This window comes from Ornithodoros turicata, chromosome 5 (assembly GCF_037126465.1).
Source record: "Ornithodoros turicata isolate Travis chromosome 5, ASM3712646v1, whole genome shotgun sequence".
Lineage (NCBI taxonomy): Eukaryota > Metazoa > Arthropoda > Arachnida > Ixodida > Argasidae > Ornithodoros > Ornithodoros turicata.
Genome location: NC_088205.1, coordinates 47,612,017 through 47,629,944, shown reverse-complemented (window position 1 = coordinate 47,629,944; position 17,928 = coordinate 47,612,017). Strand labels below are relative to the sequence as shown.

General features: G+C 45.5%; 1 protein-coding gene and 2 long non-coding RNA genes across 5 annotated transcripts in view; 2 read left to right on the top strand and 1 right to left on the bottom strand.

The window, feature by feature from the left end:
• The window catches only part of LOC135395988 (ABC transporter G family member 20-like), a 255,295-nt gene that overhangs the window by 198,853 nt on the left and 38,514 nt on the right, over nt 1-17,928 (bottom strand). The window lies entirely within an intron of this gene.
• LOC135395986 (uncharacterized) lies at nt 9,904-10,489 on the top strand. Of its 2 annotated transcripts, XR_010423233.1 has the most exons (4): nt 9,904-10,035; nt 10,168-10,203; nt 10,261-10,351; nt 10,412-10,489. It is a non-coding gene; the product is annotated as an uncharacterized LOC135395986 (long non-coding RNA). The 2 variants fall into 2 exon arrangements; XR_010423232.1 differs by having other exon boundaries at nt 10,261-10,487.
• On the top strand, nt 10,546-10,892 carry LOC135395985 (uncharacterized). The gene is made up of 3 exons (XR_010423231.1): nt 10,546-10,619; nt 10,673-10,741; nt 10,818-10,892. It is a non-coding gene; the product is annotated as an uncharacterized LOC135395985 (long non-coding RNA).

Sequence of the window (17,928 nt, the reverse complement as noted above, 5' to 3'; positions counted from 1 at the left end):
GCAAAGTGGCGTTCATTATGACAGCCGCATAACCGGAAAGAAAGGACTCGACTTGCCATAAAATTAGGCAGTGCAGTGAGAGTGGCGCAAGTGATCTTTCTCCGCATCTGTAAAACACGGCAACTTTCAGATCATTTCTCATAACACTCCTGTGTATGCTAGTTAATCGGGCATAAATGATGTCTGGAGTCAATGATAGAAAAAGCGCAAGCCGGCTGTACTACGACACCTGTACCCGAATGTATTGTTATCACCGAAAAGAAGAAATTCACACCAGTGGCAATGCTGCTTTACGTGAAGATAATTTGGTCTTACCAACAGTCGGCAGCCCTGTTCATCTCGAAGCTGTAACACAGGACAGAAACGACGAGTGATAAGAACTTACTGCTTTTTTACTCGTCATCCTTGTCCTGTGTTCCTGCTTTGAGATGAGCCGTCAACACCAACTACCCACATTGCTACTTTGGTATCTGCAATCCTGTTTCGTGCAAAAAGTACAGTTTACAACATTTATATCAGCCTGATAGCCAGTAAGAAATGCTGCTGTTCCTACTTGATTCTGAGGGACACCTCGTGGCAGAGGAGACTGGATCCATTCTTGCCTCATCTGAGGACAAAATTGCATAAACGTGGTGCATATTGAAGCGATAAACTGGGAATTCAGTTTCAGTGAGAAAACCTGTAGAAAAACATTTCGCAAAAGTACACGTAAAAGTTTTCCTGCAACAATCATATGCCACATACCTCACTTCAGTCGCTGGCCCTTGTTCTGCATGATTCATAAGCATCCTGCAAGTCTCCTCCATTTGTATGACAAACTGCCAGCTACAAGACAATTCATAACAAAGCCAATTCAAGCACTAGCAGGCTACACAAAGTTCAGATAAATAATAGTAACCCCATGGGAGAGAAGCCTGAGCAGGAGGGCATGGAGTTTACCCAACAGGTAGCCTGCACTTACGATATTTTAAACAATAGTAAGAACGGGGAGTACAACCACACATTGAGATAAATGTACATAAATATCGAATCACTACTACTTATCAGCGTAATTGCGGTCCTGCGCATCGCTTGTAGGTTCTTCCGATTGAGCTGGTGCAGAAGTTGTAACACAAGCAGTTGTACATAATGCAGTGCCTGACGACAGAGATTCTAAATATTCGCGTTTTTGCACGTTTTGAAGAGTTGAAAGACGAAAACTGCGACCCGACGAGCCCGACGACCAACCGCAACTACATTTCAAAACACTTACCCAGACAGAACACTATCTCCTGCGGATGTCCGGAGTAGATCCCAACATCCATGTCCTGAAATGGATGTCAGGTGGACATCCCTCGGAGCTACATGAATGGACATCCCTTACCGTACATCCGCAGGATATACCGTAACGACCGGTTGAAGAATTGTCCAAATAGGGTCCCTGACGGGATGTTACGCGGAGCATTATCGCAGGAGAGAGAGAAACATGGCAAGGCGCATCGCGGAGTGAGTTCGACTTTCGGTGAAAGAACTAAACGCCTTATACCAAAAGGAGTAAGAAACACAAATGTTGCATCATAAAGAGTTAATGCGCCAAGCAGTTCTTCAGTCCACTGTTATTGGTATACACAATCATGTTAAACTTAAACACCCCACCTTTTAGTTTGACTCGCAGGCAAACTGGACTCTCAAATTTGTGGAAGCTTGCGAGACAATCAATATATATAGTATCTGTTTTCGCTTTGGAAAGGTATGCCACTGCCTTTCTAAACGATCTTCGTGGTTCTAAGAGATTGTATATGTACGTCTTTATTTTTGCTTTCTAAAACTTCATGCTCATTGTCCGTAATGGAAATACGAGAAACAAACGAAAAGGAGCAACGATGCAGTGGCCGAACCCGAAAGAAAATGTCGGAAAAAACGCCTACGGGTCTACCAAGAATCTGTCCACTTACGTGGCAACTCAATAAAGCAGTATGAATAATAATGAGAAAATGCAGAGCCCTGAGCACGTACAGAAGTAAGTCCGTGCAACATCCGGGTATCTCCGTGTAATTTCCTGTGAGGACAAACGACGGATATTCGTTGGAAGTCCAAACCGTGGCCACTCGGAGATGTGAGGGACGTCCGTCGGGAAAATGTCTGTCTCCCAGGGAGATCCGAATTTCCGGGAAAGGTTATCCCCAGGAACACCATGGGTAGTTTTGTTCCGTTTGGGTACTGATGCAGATGGCGCTCGGTCTTGCTCCTCGTGTCGACGACAAGGCCATTAAAGTTTCGGTTTCAAAGTGCAAAGTTGTGCAAAAACTGTGCAAAGCTCGATTTCGGTACTCTGCGTGAATGTTTCTGGTATATTGACCCAACAAACAGTTGGAGACCACTTGGTAATCAAGTGGAAGCACTTTACTCTGAACCAGAGGCAGTTTATTAACCACTTGGGCATACAAATGGAACCACTTCAGATTCCAGTTCAGATTTTCACCTGCGGGAGACCCACCGGAACCACCATTGTAATCTTTAAGGTCGTTTCATATATTTTTACTGCGCTTTTCATCTTTCAATATGTTTTCACCGTCTTTGTGCGACCTGACAGGGCTGTAGCGCCATGTACAACATCGAACACATATATGCGGCGTCACCAGAACTCTCTGAATTCAAAGCAGTAGTAGTAAGCAATGATTTTATTAAGCGGGGTTTGTGCTGGCCCACCGTTTCATGCTTGCACTATACTTGCAGTAGTTGGCAGGCGGGTAGTTTCACAGTCAAAATACTTCCCTCAACTCAGCGCAAGGCATTTCAACATTATTAATTGCTATCACGGGTTGTGGAACTACAGCCCATATACTAAGTAATCACGCCCGAGCTGGAGGTAGACAAGTTTTGTGAGATTGATTACCAAAGTTTTAGCGTGATTCCATTTCCAACAAGCCCAAGTTCTATACAGGGTGTTCGGTGTTTATTTTGATGGTTTAAAAAAAGCTATGAGGGCAGCACAGATGTCATTTTTGAAATCGAATTATAGGACCAGGCGGACATCCTCTCGAAGGATGTATAAAACTACAAGTTGACTTATTACATAAATTCATTAATTAACTCTTTAATTAGGGGATTTTGGGCAAAACCGCGATAGCAGAATGAGAGACTATGCTTGTTAAAAGCCATTCCGCGTCTAGCAAATCCTGAAACACGCACGTGCGTTAAAATATCCATCCCTGAATTTTGACACGAAACCGCAGTGACTGGGAACGCAGGGAGCACAGCGCTCATTTCATGTCAGGGGCCACGTGATTTGGAGCGACGGAGATGATTGGAGTTGGCCGATATGCTGGCCAGATAAACCGCTTTCCGGCCCTGATAAGCCTTCGTCGGCGTAGATGATGCGCTCTGAGGCGCGGTTCTTCGTTTTTGCTCATTTGCATACAACATCCAGATTTTAAAAGGTAGAATGGCTTTGAACGAGGATTGACTCCTATTCTGCTATCTCGCTTTTGTCCAAGATTCCCTAATCAAAGAGTTAATTAATGGATTTTAGGTATTTACTCATCTTGTACTGACATACTCTCTTCCAGATGATGTCCGCATGGCCGTATAACTCAATTGCAAAAACGGCATCTGTGCTGCTCTCATAGTCTTTTAGAAAATGCTGTAAAGGGTAAAAATAAAGGCTGTATTTTTGTTAGATCAACAAGTAGATCATTGCAAACTTCGGACACAGAAACAGTGGACAAAAAGCCGGGGATGTTACCAAGTAAATAGGGACATCTGGTCACTTGACCTATATAGGTGCACTTTATCAGAGTACGAGACTTTTGTGTAGTGAAGCATGAAATATGTGTGTTTCTACATTCCAAAAGTAATTTGCTCTGATTCAATTCAGGTAAGCTTGGGCCATGCATTGGAATGTTGGTTTCGTGAACAGGTGATATGAACAATGATATGAGGAATAGGTTTCGTGAAATATTGGTTGTTTGATGTGTTACCTGCCATGTGCGCTTCAATAATGATTTCATACTTTTTGTTCGATGCTCAAAATCACCATGGACTTGCCTTTCCAACATGCTGTTCAAAACTGTGTTATGTACTATGAAGCTGCAATAGTTTCAGCACAAATATATGCATGCATTTCAATTTAAATTTGACATTCAGGTAGGGTGTTGTTAGGAAGTCCCAGTGACATACTGCTCGGACATCCCACTGGATAAAATTCGGACATTTTTAAAGATATCTTAAAGACATTTTTAGGACATCCATGAGGGACCAGGATCTCAGGATCATGCGGGGATGTCCTTAGGACGTCGGTGGTTTGCTGGGTGGCGTCACGTGACTCTCTCTTCTGCGCGTTGCGAAAAAACAAGCCTTCTGCGCAGACTTCAGACGGCAGAGCGGGAGAGAAGAAGGAGGCGGAGGGTGAAGAGCGCGAAAAGGGGTGCTCAAACGGCTCTTTGTAGACACAGTGTGGATGGTGTGCGCATAGTGTCCACAGGGTGATATATGTGGGATGTCTGCTACGTATACTCGTTGGAGCATCCCAGACTAACGCGTCCAGGAGGCGTTCAATGGAGGTTCACATTAGGCTGCGGATGCTCGGACCCTTGTCGGATGTCCAGGGGCGGTTACTGGTTCTGTGGGTCCTTCCAGTGAAAGGGATCATCTGTTCATCCACTGAGTAACACGAAGACCTGAATCCATTCTGCCAGTACATAGAGATCTGGGGTAGAGGGACACACCCCATTAGTATGTGCATGCTGAACAACTGCTTCACTCTTGCAGGGGTTACGTTGAGTACTATGCCATTTTTAGTGTGGCTGTACATTGCGGTCTTTTCCGCTGCATTTCCAAAAAAAGTGTCGTCAATGTAGTCCATGAGGTACTGTAAAGGCGTGCGAACAGGAGGGACGTAGTCAGTTCTTCTGAAGTTAGGAGCGTCCTTGGCTTTGAATGTGCCTGCCTTCCAAATCGGTGGATGACGTCCAAGTGTTCCGCTAGAGTGACCTGCTGTCGCATCCAAATTTCTTTCATTGGCAGCCTGTTTCGTACCACTGCTGTTTATTCTTTCTGTTGTGTCGACGGCACTATCTGAGCTACTCTCGCCGTCACTTTCACCTAGCGTCGCCCCTTGGTCTTCAAGAAAGTCGCTGTCGTCGTCATCACTGACGTGGCATTCAGAGTCGGGTGCTTCTAGTATTTTCAATATTTCTTCCATGTCGACGTCATTCTCGGGATCAAGGCGCCCTAAAACTAAAGAAGGAACTTTGTAGTTGAAGTTTTAAAACCGAACAATAACACCCGATTAACTAACGCAGCTGAAGAGTGCATGTAACAGCTTCTATTTTGGTAGTTCCTACAAAAATTGAAGCATTACGGTAGCAGAGTATTAAGTTACACAACGCATGCTTTCAGGCCTGAACAACACTTTTGTGTTGGCCATATTCTGACAACGTTGTATGTGACGTCTTTGGGCTGCAGATTAAAATAAATCGTTTCACAAGTGTTCAAAACCATTCAACAACCCTCTCATTGCGTTTAAGTTACAGATAAAAGCATTTACCGTCAGAAAATAGCAACTTACTGCTGCGAGTCGACGACTTTCTTGGCTCCCTGGAAAGCGCCAAAAGCCCCAAAAGGTGAAAATCTGAACTGAATCCCAAGTGAATCCATTTGCATGCCAAAGTGGTTTGAAGTCGAACAAACCGTTTCTGGTTCAGAGTGAAGTGGTTCCACTTGATTGCCAAGTGGTTTCCAACCAACTGTTTGTTGGGTAAATATAACAAACATTCGCGCGGAGTACAGAAATCAAGCTTTGCACGATTGAACCTCTATATGCTATTTTCACTATTTTGCTAAAATGACATCTGCATACCAGTACGTGCTTACCAGAGAAAATTTAGGACTGTATTGTAATTTATTGGCCCGCTACAAGAGGGTAAGAAATAGGAAATGCATGTGAGTCAATGGGACGGACAATCAGATCAGGCCGCTTTTCTCGGTTTGGGATTTTTTATCCCCTTATTGCATATAGAGGTTCAATTTTCACTTGAGTTCTAAACCGGAACTTTAATGGCCTCGTCGTCGACAAGAGGAGCAAGTCTGAGCAGTGTTGCCAAGTTGGCGGATTTCCCTCCAGATCTAGAGGGTCGGTGTCGCCGTCTGGAGGGAGGATTCGATTTGGAGGCTGGAGAGAAATCTGGAGGTTTCGTTCTCAGTTTAGAAAATTTACGAAACAGCGCCCGGAATCCTATGTCTCTGGAACAATCTTACCAGAGTAAAACAGTTGAATTGACTTTGCTTTCTTCTGGTCCTACCATGATGCGTCATGCGCTCCATTGGAACTATGACAGCGTACAATTCCACCGTCACGCGGGCTGTACTTCAGCGAGTACTTCGCAAGCTGCAGGTATCCAGGACTATATACCGAACTAGAGCTTGCCGCACGTCTACCCACTGTATAGTTTTGCATTACATTGTTTCTGTTATGTTGTAAGCGCATGTCCAGCCGCGTGCAGCAGTTCTTATGACGCAGCTATGTCCCGTGCAAGTGTGCATGTCAACGTTGAATTAAGTTTATGTTAAGTTATGTTTATATGGCGGCTTCTGGAGAAAATTCAATCAACGGAGGTTTTTTGGTCAAATTCTGGAGGTGTTTTGAAATGTCGTTGTGGTTGGATGTCGGACTCGTCGGGTGGCAGTTCCAGTCTTTCAACTCTTCAAAACGGGCAAAAACGTGAATGTTTTTGCATGTTGGTCGTCAGGCGCTGCATTATGTACAACTTCTTGTGTTACAACTTATGCACCAGCTCAATTGGAAGAAACTACAAGTGAGGCAGAACTGCATTACGCTGGTGAGTCGTAGTGATTTGATATTTATGTGCGTTAATCTGAATGTACTCCCTGTTATTACTATTATTTAAAATGTCGTAAGTGCAGGCTACCTGGTGGGTAAACTCCATGACCTCCTGCTCAGGCTTTGTCCCATGGGGTTGGTATTATTTATCTGAACTTCGTGTAGCGTGCTAGTGCATGAACTGGCTTTGTTATGAATTGTCTTATAGCTGGCAGTTTCTCATACAAATGGAAGAAGCTTGCAGGATACTTATGGATCATGCACAACAAGGGCCAGCGACTGAAGTGAGGTATGTTGCGTGATTGTTGCAGAAAAACATTTACGTGTTCTTTTGCAAAATGTTTTTCTACAAGTTTTGTAAATGCAACTGAATTCCTAGTTTACCGCTCCAATGAGTACCACCCCAGTACACCACCGATGTCCCATGGACGTCCTGAAAAGATCCCGAAGTCCTGATCCGCGAAAAATGTCCCAATGATGTAAATAAGACGTCATTCGAAACGTCCTAGCGTTGTCTAGCCAGGATGTATTTTAATGATATCGCTGGGACTTCGAAATGGCGTCCCGATCGGATGTTGATTTAGAAGTAGAATACAAACATACTTTCGATGCTCATTATATTTTTGTATCCTTATGATAACGTTCAACAGCGTGCAGCAAGAAACTAAAACAGTGACACTAATTTTTATCAGTGTTACCGAAGTGGCAACACACAAAAATTATTCATCTGAATTTACAAAGAAACTCCCAACATGGTCCGAGCTTAGCAGATGTACCACAGTATCTAGCTTCTGTTTCCTTTTACTGTAGTGCTAATAAAGGTAGTTGGGAAGGCCGAGAAGACCTCGATATCTCTTGCAATATCTCCATGTAGAACGGAACACACACAACTACATCTCCAGATGTGCTTCCCTGCCGGGACGAGAAGAATTGTCGCGAGAAGAAGAAGAAGAAGAAGAATTGTCGCGAACGAGAAGAAGAAGAACATCATTGAATTGTCGCCACAATTCCAACGAGATCAAAAGACAAATCAGACAGTCAATTCGTTCATCATGTAGCCGTCAGGTACAAGTTCCTCACTGACAGAATCAGGGTTTTTGAAGAGAAGCTATACCTTCGCGACATCATGATCCACTATGTTGTGTGGCGAAGACCGTACCCACGGAATAAAGAAGCAATTCAATGAATTGGCTTAATGGATATAAATGCTAAACGCTGATTTCCACTTGATTTAATGTAATCCAACATGTTTTGTACACACTGCACCAGTTCAAAGAATGCGAAACCAATTGAAGGAATTGGCCTAGAGTATCAATAAAACAACAACTTTATTTCTAAGGTTAATAATGAGGAGTTTCGTCGCTAGTGTGGATACCCGAGCCCACTGGCATAAAATGCGATGAAATGTGTCCCTTCACCATAAGGATCGAAGTCCTGACGTGTCTAAAAAGACCAAAAAAGCTCTCATCACAGAGTGTTGATGGGCTGGATTTCACCAGGGGCCAAGCAATTTTCATAGCGATAGAAAGGGTGAAATTCCAACTGACTAAGGATCTGAGAGAGCGCGGTTCGGGAAGGTTGGTAGCATGGACAAATAAGAAGAATGTGCCCAGGTCCCCTACGGCACCGTAGTTACATCATCGGTCAGAATAGATCAGATATGCATAGAGATTCCAACTGAGCACTGCACATGCCACTTGAGGTGGCGGTTGATACCGCGGCGTCTTTTAGCCATCCAGTGATGGTTTAACCCCATCAGAGTGACATCGCGGTGTTGCGCGATGGGTTCCCGTGTCTAATATCTTGGCCTTGGCGATATCGGGATGCTGTTTCTTATGACGAACTTCCCTTCCATCCCCCTACGCGTGCACCTTGCGGCTTGTGAGAAATCCTGGCGGTTGTCCAGATATTTGAAAATTCTAGGCAACCGTCGGTGCTTCTGACACCTTCAAAGTCTTGTAAATCCCGCCCGGACTGTTGGATCGAGACCAAAATTCAGGTCCGAACGGGCCTGGATTAGCTGTGTGATCGCGCAAATCACACAGGAACTGATCTGTAGTGGTTTCGAACTCGTAGGCGGAGACGCGTTAGTAAACTTCGTTTTTCCGAACTTCAGTGCCCTTGTTGGAAAGAAGTTCGCCTCGGACAGGGTTCATACTTGGAGAACCCACTGTTCTCGACGCGGAGCACGTGATAAATTCACCGCGTCTCTCTAAATTTAGCAGTTCTCGAGTTAGAGGATTCCGCGTTCACACTCCTCCCAATACATGGGACCAGCGGCTTCCCCCCCCCCCCAAAAAAAAAGCCTTCCCGTTGCTGCCACATGGTCATGTTTGCCTTCGTTATGAAGGTCTCAATGTGCTCTTTCCAACAGCGTTTGTCCCGGAGGCGCGCGATGTTCCGTTCTCCCGATATCGGCTTAAGAGCATGACTAGCTGCGAGGCTGGCTAGAGCCACCCTGAAACGCTTCCCACTTTTCGGTGTCGTAAGTCGATTACCCGATGTCCGATTTAGTCGAAATTTTGTATGCGCGTGCTCTGTTCCCTGCTCTACAACTTTCCAATTGAGACCAGCCGTCGATTTCCAGTGGTTCAGACGTCATTCTCGAAATTCCTGACACCGACCACCGTTCACCAATTTTGTCCCACGTCTTCAGGCTTGAAGCCCACGGCGGATCCGACTTCCGTTTAATGGGCACACGCACTCGACATGGGAAACGCGTAGAAACTTGCCGCATCTTTCTATCCCTCTCGGTTCTCGAGTTAGAACACCGTGGCAACGGCGGTTCTCTGATACATGGGCCTGGGGCATTTTTTTCGATATCGGGTTCTTGCTGGCGTAGGAAGGTGATTGAGATGTGTTTTTGAAGAGGAAAACGTCCTCTTTCCGATAGCGTTGGTCCCGTCTTCGCGCGACTTTCCGTTCCCTTGCTACATTCCGAGGAGCGCCTGGGCGCTGGGGCATGGCCTGGCGGGCAGGTGGCCTTCCTGCCGTTTCTGCGCTGCGGGCGGCGTCCATTTCGCTTGCAAGCTTCGTTGTGTTCGCACGCCTTTTTCTGGCTCCCGTTGTCTCGCGCGTCTCGCGTTCCGTCGTTGCTCTGGTGCCCTGGACTGCTGTGAATGTGTTTTTATGCCCTACTAGTGTTGCCTGGGGGTGCTTTTATGTGTGCACCCTGGAAGATAGGTCCAGAAGCCTTGCGATTTCTTATATTAAAGGTTAGTTCTATGTTTGTACGATTCGTGCAACTTTTGTTTGGTATCATTCCCAGCGTGTGGGTTCTATTACTTTATGCTAGCAGTGTGATTATTACCCCTTTGATTCCTATTACCCTATGCTTTATCTTTCAGCTAAGTGTACTCGTGACCCTACCAGCACTTTTCAAGGTGAAGATGCAACATCGTCAGTGGCCCCGTTACTAATGTCTAATCTATGAATTTCAGATACTTTCGACGTATTCATTGCGGTGAACAACGCGGTTGGGACAGCACACTCACGACGTGGGAAGGTCACAGAAATGTTGAAAGACATCAGGTAAGTTACGCTAAAGTGCGTTTCAGAGCTCTTCAGTGACTTGTGTTTACTGCGAAACAGATTGGGCATACGCTTCACCCGTGCAACTTCGTCATGTGCTCCACGGCTTTACGGCTGTGCCACTGTATGTAAAAAATGCTGAGTGATTTCAATAAAGAATTTGCAGGGAAGTACAATGTGTCGCACCTTGTTTGAGCGGATGAATGTGAATTATGGATCTCCAAGTGGCGTCGCCCGCGTCATTTTCAAGATTTTACCCGTTTTGAAGGTACGTAGTGAATGTGCGAGGCATTCACGTGCATGCGTTTCCCGTCTTCGCAGGCAATAGGGCTGTTGATAGGGAGAATGCTAGGCTACTGCAGACTGCAACCATAGGCGCTGTGTCTAAAGGTACGCGTATACGTCGATGCGTACTTCACAGTGACATTTTGCTGTAGCAGTGTTTTTGAAATTACATTTCTTGCAGGTTAAGCTCACATGACGCGGCAGGGAAGGGAGTCCGTGGCGAAAGGTGAATATAGCCGAAGTTGGATAGGGTTAATTTTTGCGCACGAAAGGCAAGCTGGACACATCGCAAATCTCCAGTTGTACGAAACACAGTGCAGCATGGTCGTCGGTTATGCCAGTGCTTCAACATGTTTCAGCGTCGCACTTCGGACATTGCGGGCATATACCTATAAGTTTTTCCCCTTGTGGACCGATGCTGTGTGTGTTCATGGACATCATGTTTTCAAAGACATGTAAGTTCTCAATAATAATGCGAAAAAAATGCTGGTCATGTTACGCTGTGATATAATACCTGGTGAGGTAATACGATGCTATGACGCTCAGTTTCATACGAAATAAAGTGTTTGATCTAATGTTGCTTGTTTGTGCCACTGATACGCACTGCTGTGCGGTGTTGATGTAATGTTCAGAGAACGCCAGTAAGCCTGGCTAAGGCACGGGAAAAAGGTCCACTAGAGGTCCGTAAAAGGTCGTCATTGACGTACTATGGACTTCCTTGGGACGTGCGCGGATGTTATTTTGGCAGTTCTGAGTACGTCCCAAGCATGTCAAAATTATGTTTCAGGATGTCTTCATCGTCCTGAGGGTAACATCATGTAGACGTCCTTGGGACATCGGTGGTTTACTGGGACGTTTATGTAATTTTGTCCTGAGATGAGGCAAGAATGGATGCAGTCTCGTCCCAAACGAGGAGTCCTTCACAATCAGGTAGGAACAGCGGCACTTCTTACTGGCTATCAGGCTGCTATAAATGTTGTGAACCATACTTTTTGCACGAAACAGGATTGCAGATACTAAAGTAGCAATGTGGGGTAGTTTGTGCTGACGTCTAAACTCTAAGCAGCAACACAGGACAAGGACGACGAGTGAAAAAGCAGTAGTTCCGTTCACTTGTGGTTTCTGTCCTGTGTTACAGCTTCGAGATGAACAGGTCAGCTGATCGTTGGTGAGTCTAAGTCATCTTCACGTAACCCAGCATTGCCACTGGTGAGAATTTCTTCTTTTCGTTCATAACAATACATTCGGGTACTCGTGTCGTAGTACAGTCGGCTTGCGTTTTTCTATCACTGACTGCAGATATCTGGCATCATTTATATGCCCGATTAGCTGGCATACACAGGAGTGTTATGAGAAATGAGCTGAAAGCTGCCATGTTTTACAGATGCGGAGAAAGATCACTTGCGCCACTAGCACTGCACCGCCGAATTTTATGGCAAGTCGCGTCCGTTTTTTTCAGTTATGAGGCTGTCACGATGAACGCCACTTTGCCAAGATTTTTCACTAAGCGAAGCCAATCGTCAGTTGTGACTTGGATAGGTGAGCATGCGAACCTGGCTAGTTCTAGCAGAAGGTAATAAAGTTGTTGGCATTTCAGTATGGCGAAACCCTTGGCTCGACCTCTACATAAGCAATGCTGTTCTGAGAGCCCGAAACGTCGACAGTACTTAACATGTTCTTTGTGTGGATTATGCCCGTCGCAAAAGAGGAAGATTTTGAGTTAGCACGTGTGTATGTTTCATATGAAATCAGGTTAAAACTTGGGCAGTCTGTGTGGCATACTAAAAGTGTACTATGCATACGCATATGCATAAAAGGCATACTATGTTTCATGTCAGGGAAAGCATGAGAGCGCGTGCTGTGCAATGATTGCGCAATGAGCTTTCTGTGTGGTTTCGTCCTGCATCTGACCCAATATGCCGTTAAGCGAAACAGAAAACTTAGTTACACTACTATATTTGAAGTGGACACTGCGATAAAAGGATGGCTACGCCACGGCAAAGAACGTGCATCAAAGGAATCAGGGGCCGAAGATGCATCTCACCATTAAATCGAGAACCAGGGAACTGTGTGTGACAGGGCGACCAAGTCTACTCAAGAGTGAAACATCTTTAAGTGCAGTATCAAGAGGCGCCGAAGATGTGCCCCAACAAAAACCAGATAAATGTGTGTGACAGTCAAATCAAAGTCAAATCAAGAGCGAAACCGAGCAAGTGCCGTATCAAGCGACGCCAAATAACGTGCAGAAAAAAATCGAGACCTGAAGATGTGTCTCAACATTAAATCAAGAGAACCAGGGAACTGTGTGTGACTAAGTCAAGTCAACAGTGATATCAAGAGTGAAAGTGTTTTCAAATTACAGCTAATAGGCACTGATGTGCAAACAGTGTTGAGTGGAACAAACCGATAAACTGATGTACAGACAAGCTGGTGGACAATCTCCATGATAAACATGCTGAACAATGGGTGAACACCGAAAGCTATACAGGAGAGTTGTCTTGTGTAGTCTTCAGTGTTCGCCCATTGATCAGGCTTGTTTAACAATACAAGAAATCTGTCCACGAGTATGCCTGTGTCTCTGTCATTTTATCTGCATACAGGGATTGCCAGTCAAGACGACGCAACATGGGAAAAATTTCACGTCCGTGAAATGTAGTTCGGGACGCTATAAGGGCTTTTTGAGGAGATCCCGGGATGTGACTTTAGCATATTACCGGTAGTCCCACAGACGTCCTAGAGATGGTAAAGGATTTCCGCAGGACGTTTTCATTGTCCGGAGCTAAACTTTCCGAGGACGTCCACAAGCCATTGTTAGTTTCCTGGGGAGTAATCTGCCGGAAACAGTTCTTGCGATCCGTGCACACATCTATTTGTAACCGCATTCAGTGCACTGGGGTCGCAGTTACTGCGCAAAAATAGCGGGGCGCAACCGCCAGATGCATTAGTTCAACGTGTTCTTAGGTCATTAACACCCAGTCCCAGTGGTCTCGATTTGGACAACAAACCACGCTGGTGTATGTTTGTCATCGAAATCAGTAGAAATATGACGAAACGCAAATTGCCTGTGATTGAGGAAGAGATTATGCGACGCACAAAGCGTCTGGGAGCCGTTCCATACGTAGCAGCTCTCAAAAGGCCACCGACAAAGACAGCAACAACTTTATTGTGAGATGATGAATGGGGAGCATCGAGAACGACATTTTCTGACGAAGAAAGGGAAACGTGTTGCGGACCTGTGTCAGACATCACGGTCAGTTTGCTACGGAGCCGGGTCGTAGCAGTCGCCGTTCTCGGTCGTGTTTAATAGCGAATATCTTCGCTATTTGAAAGATTTTCATTTTCCATATATCGCAGGATGAATGGTTTAGCACAGAGGAAAAATGAAGGTGACCGTCGGCGTATCAAACATATTTTCAAGGTCCCTTTAAAGACTGATCCCTTAATGCCGTATTGACCTTCCTCGTGGATGAGCCCACAAATCGTGGCGCCGGATCCACACCTGACGCTGGCGCTGGTTCAGTAGGGAGATTTAGAAGGATTAGAAGAGCAGATTGGAAGGTCTTTACGATAACGGGTCCCAATACATGGTATGCCAAGCACTTGATTCCTTTGAAGTGGCTGGCACTACGTTGCCAATCTTGTATTTGAAAGCTTCCTTTTTGTTTTTGGTTTGTGTACGTGGAACGCTTCCGATGTGCTAAAACTCTCTAATCTGCGCTTCCTTTTGATTTACCTGAACCGCACACAGCTGCTACTCCCTCGCGGCGCTTGCCGTTTCTACACGGGCACGCACTTATCACTCTGTTTTCATCTTCTCTGACGCAGAGAGGCGATGAGGTTTTTGCCACACGGAAACGGCGATCTCCGAGAACCTTCCCGCTAACAGCACCCGCCGTATAAGTCAGCGGGGTGGATGATTGCAGCTTCCTTATGGCCTCGGTGGGCGTATCAGAGACACTCTTATCGATTACCTGTATGTTTACGACATTCCTTCCCGACTTACCCCTTCAGTGTTAATATGCTGCTACAATCATTTACATACAAACGCTACACTAGTTCATCAGCCTTTTCGAAACTAGTATAATTACGCCAGGTTTCAAACCAAATGCACCAGCTTGCAAAATGCAGATGCAAAACGTACCAACACACAACATTTAGTACATCAAAGGATCCGGGTTACATTTTGATCGTTCGTTCTTGTTCATCAGTTGGCCACATCGAAGGCTCGACTTGCAATTCCACGCTCACGCGTAAATGATCAGCATGTAGAATACGTTCAACACCACACATACTCACAAGGTACAACACTGATGGCCACTACCACTATGCCTGACAGAACCCAATTATCAATTTCACTTCTGACTGTTTTCACATCGTCCCCCTCACGGAAGGATCGTGCTGTTCCCCGGCCTTTATCACTGAGTTCGTACATGTGTGTAGTTTTTGCCTTCATTGCTGCGTGAAAACCTGGTTTTAACATGGAAAGCTTGGTACGCACATTCGTTCCTAGAAAAAGCTCAGCGAGTACTACCAGTGAACGAGTGAGGGGTCCATAATGTAAAAGCATGAGTCTGGGCACACAGAAGGACACAAACATAAGACTCAACGACGGGTCGTACGATACGAAAACAAACTGATCAATGCTGTGCATCATTGTGCTCTTTTCTTTGTTCTACCAAATAAAGCTGTTGTTTCTGCCATTTCAAGAATGTGTCGACCATGATCGGCATGTGCTTTCCTTCAGTCTCCGCAAAATGCATGTGGACACGATCTCATTCCTTTGCTGCATAAGTCCAAGGCTACAAAAGCACTGCAGGAAGCGCGTTCTGCAGACTTTGGCATATACCACATTTTTTCGTTAATTCTTCTTGACCTTGATCAATTTTTGGCCAACATTTTCATTCTACTGACGCCAATGTGATCCTCGCGCAACAATACTTGTACATTCTCTTGCAGCGCTTTCGGGACCACAACACGGCGTTCCCAGAGCAACATCCTGCGTCTACGGAAAGCTCATCCTTTCGTATTTACAACGGTCCAACTTCTTCCGTTGTCTTCTTCAGCCAGCCTTGCTAGGCAAAGCCTCTAACATCACTTAAAAGACTGTCTTTCACCGCCTCGAGCTCAAATTCTGTCGCTGTTATTGGGAAGTCATTTATAGGAGAAAACATAGCTAACGACTACGACGGAGTATCGTAATGGTACATTGAAAGCCCGTCAGCATTGCCTAGGTTGTCCCCTTTTCGATGTCTAATCATGAAGGTGTAGGCTGGAGGATGTTACTCCAACGTTGAATTCTGGCTCCCACTACTGGGTTAGAATATCTTCACTGGTCAAAAATTTGCGTCTGAATGTCTAAAAATCTCGAAAGTGCTCAAGTACAAGCACTTATGAAACTTCTATGTCCCACCACCAGACAACCATCAACGTCCTGAGGACATACCAGTTTGGTCCTAACGTCCCGATCCATGATGGATGTACAGTGGACATTCCATGGATGTCCCAAAATATTCGGAAATACCCCGCATTCATCCAGTGGCGCCGTTGCAAGCGGGACGTCCCCTGGATATCTCGATGTATATTATTGGACGTGTGCTGAAACTGCCAATGAGGCTAACACCTTGAATAACAACGAAGGTGTGGTGCATTCTGGTCGCAAGTAATATTAACTACATGTGCAAAATTACAGAATGCAACTTTTTGATACAGTATCTTAGCAGCTATATTTAGTTTCGATTGGTGTCCTGCGAGAAATATTCCACCGGCTTCACTTACTCAATAGCTCCGTAAATTAACGTGCATACAACTGCGACAGCATCAAACCGTAATGCGTGCTAGACTCCCTGGGATCAAAGAGCAAGAAACGTTGCGAAGTCCACTGCTGAGCGTCGTCTGCTATATACTTGTACCGCCGCGCCAAGGCAGAAAGCGCCATGAGCATCGACAATAGCGCCACATCTACACAAAATGGAGACGACGTACTACACACTGGAAAAGAGAAATCGCAATGACTGAGAAGACACTACAGGATGAATCCCTTTACGGAAGGAATTCGGGACCAAGTCACAGCATGGGAGACTGACCGATGGCTAAAGGAGATGCAGTCTAAGCCGGCTCTCTGATATTATACTTAGCCATGAAGAACGCTATAGGACAAGAAAAATTTAATGGCAACCGGATTGGAAGCACGTTGCTTTTCGAGGCACGGGCGGGGGTACTGCGCACAAAAGAATGGTGGGCAATGATTTCGGCTAGAAAAACTCCACGACGGACAACGGACTCTACAGCAGAGCCGTATATTAAAAGGGAGTTTGGCCATTAATGGGTCAGGCCTATACCTGAAGCTCCGCCCACTTTTTCAGCTTTCCGACCAATGAAGTCTTGAAATATGGGGCGCTATGAATCAGCCTATCCTCACTATTTGCCCCCTTATCCAACATGGGCAACGCCATTTTGGGTGGCAAGTGGATTGGATGGGATTGAAATGGATAGCTCTCGCAATATGCAAAATTGGTGGATTTTTGGTGCCAATTTGATGAGCGCCACCTAGGGAGCGTAAGGCACATCGGGAATTGTCGTCTGCTTCCGTCGTTGTACCGCTGCCGGCAGAACCACGTGCTGGGACACACTCTGTTGTCGGTATGATTTTTAATCAAATCTACATGAATAGTTGGAATATAAGAGGCAAGAATGTTTATATCCATGAAATCCAGCAATTAAATATGAGATTGTACAGCACAGCGCCGTTTTTGTTATGATTTAGTTGTGATCGCCGTGTTCACTAGGCCTAACACCGGCGACAAAACGTATTATTTTCGGTTAGATATCGGTGGATGAGCATCAGTTGAAACTGATTTCCAAGAAACGCATATGAGGATGTACATTTGCAGCGTAAAATCAGAGTAGTCTGTGAAAATTTTTTGTCACGAAATCCCCGCTTCACTGTGTTTGTTTTCGTCGCCATTTTGGGTGGCAGTGAGGTGTCATGGCGACCCCCTTGATAAAGAGCAAACCAATCAGTAGAGCGAAACTGTGATTGACAAGTCGAGCCTCTTTTTGTGACTCCTCCCAATGGCCAGACTCCCTTTTAATATACGGCTCTGCTCTACGCCAGAGCCGTATATTAAAAGGGAGTCTGGCCATTGGGAGGAGTCACAAAAAGGGGCTCGACCTGTCAATCAGTTTCGCGCCTCTGATTGGTTTGCTTTCTACCAAGGGGGTCGCCATGACACCATACTGCCACCCAAAATGGCGACGAAAACAAACACAATGAAGCGGGGATTTCGTGACAA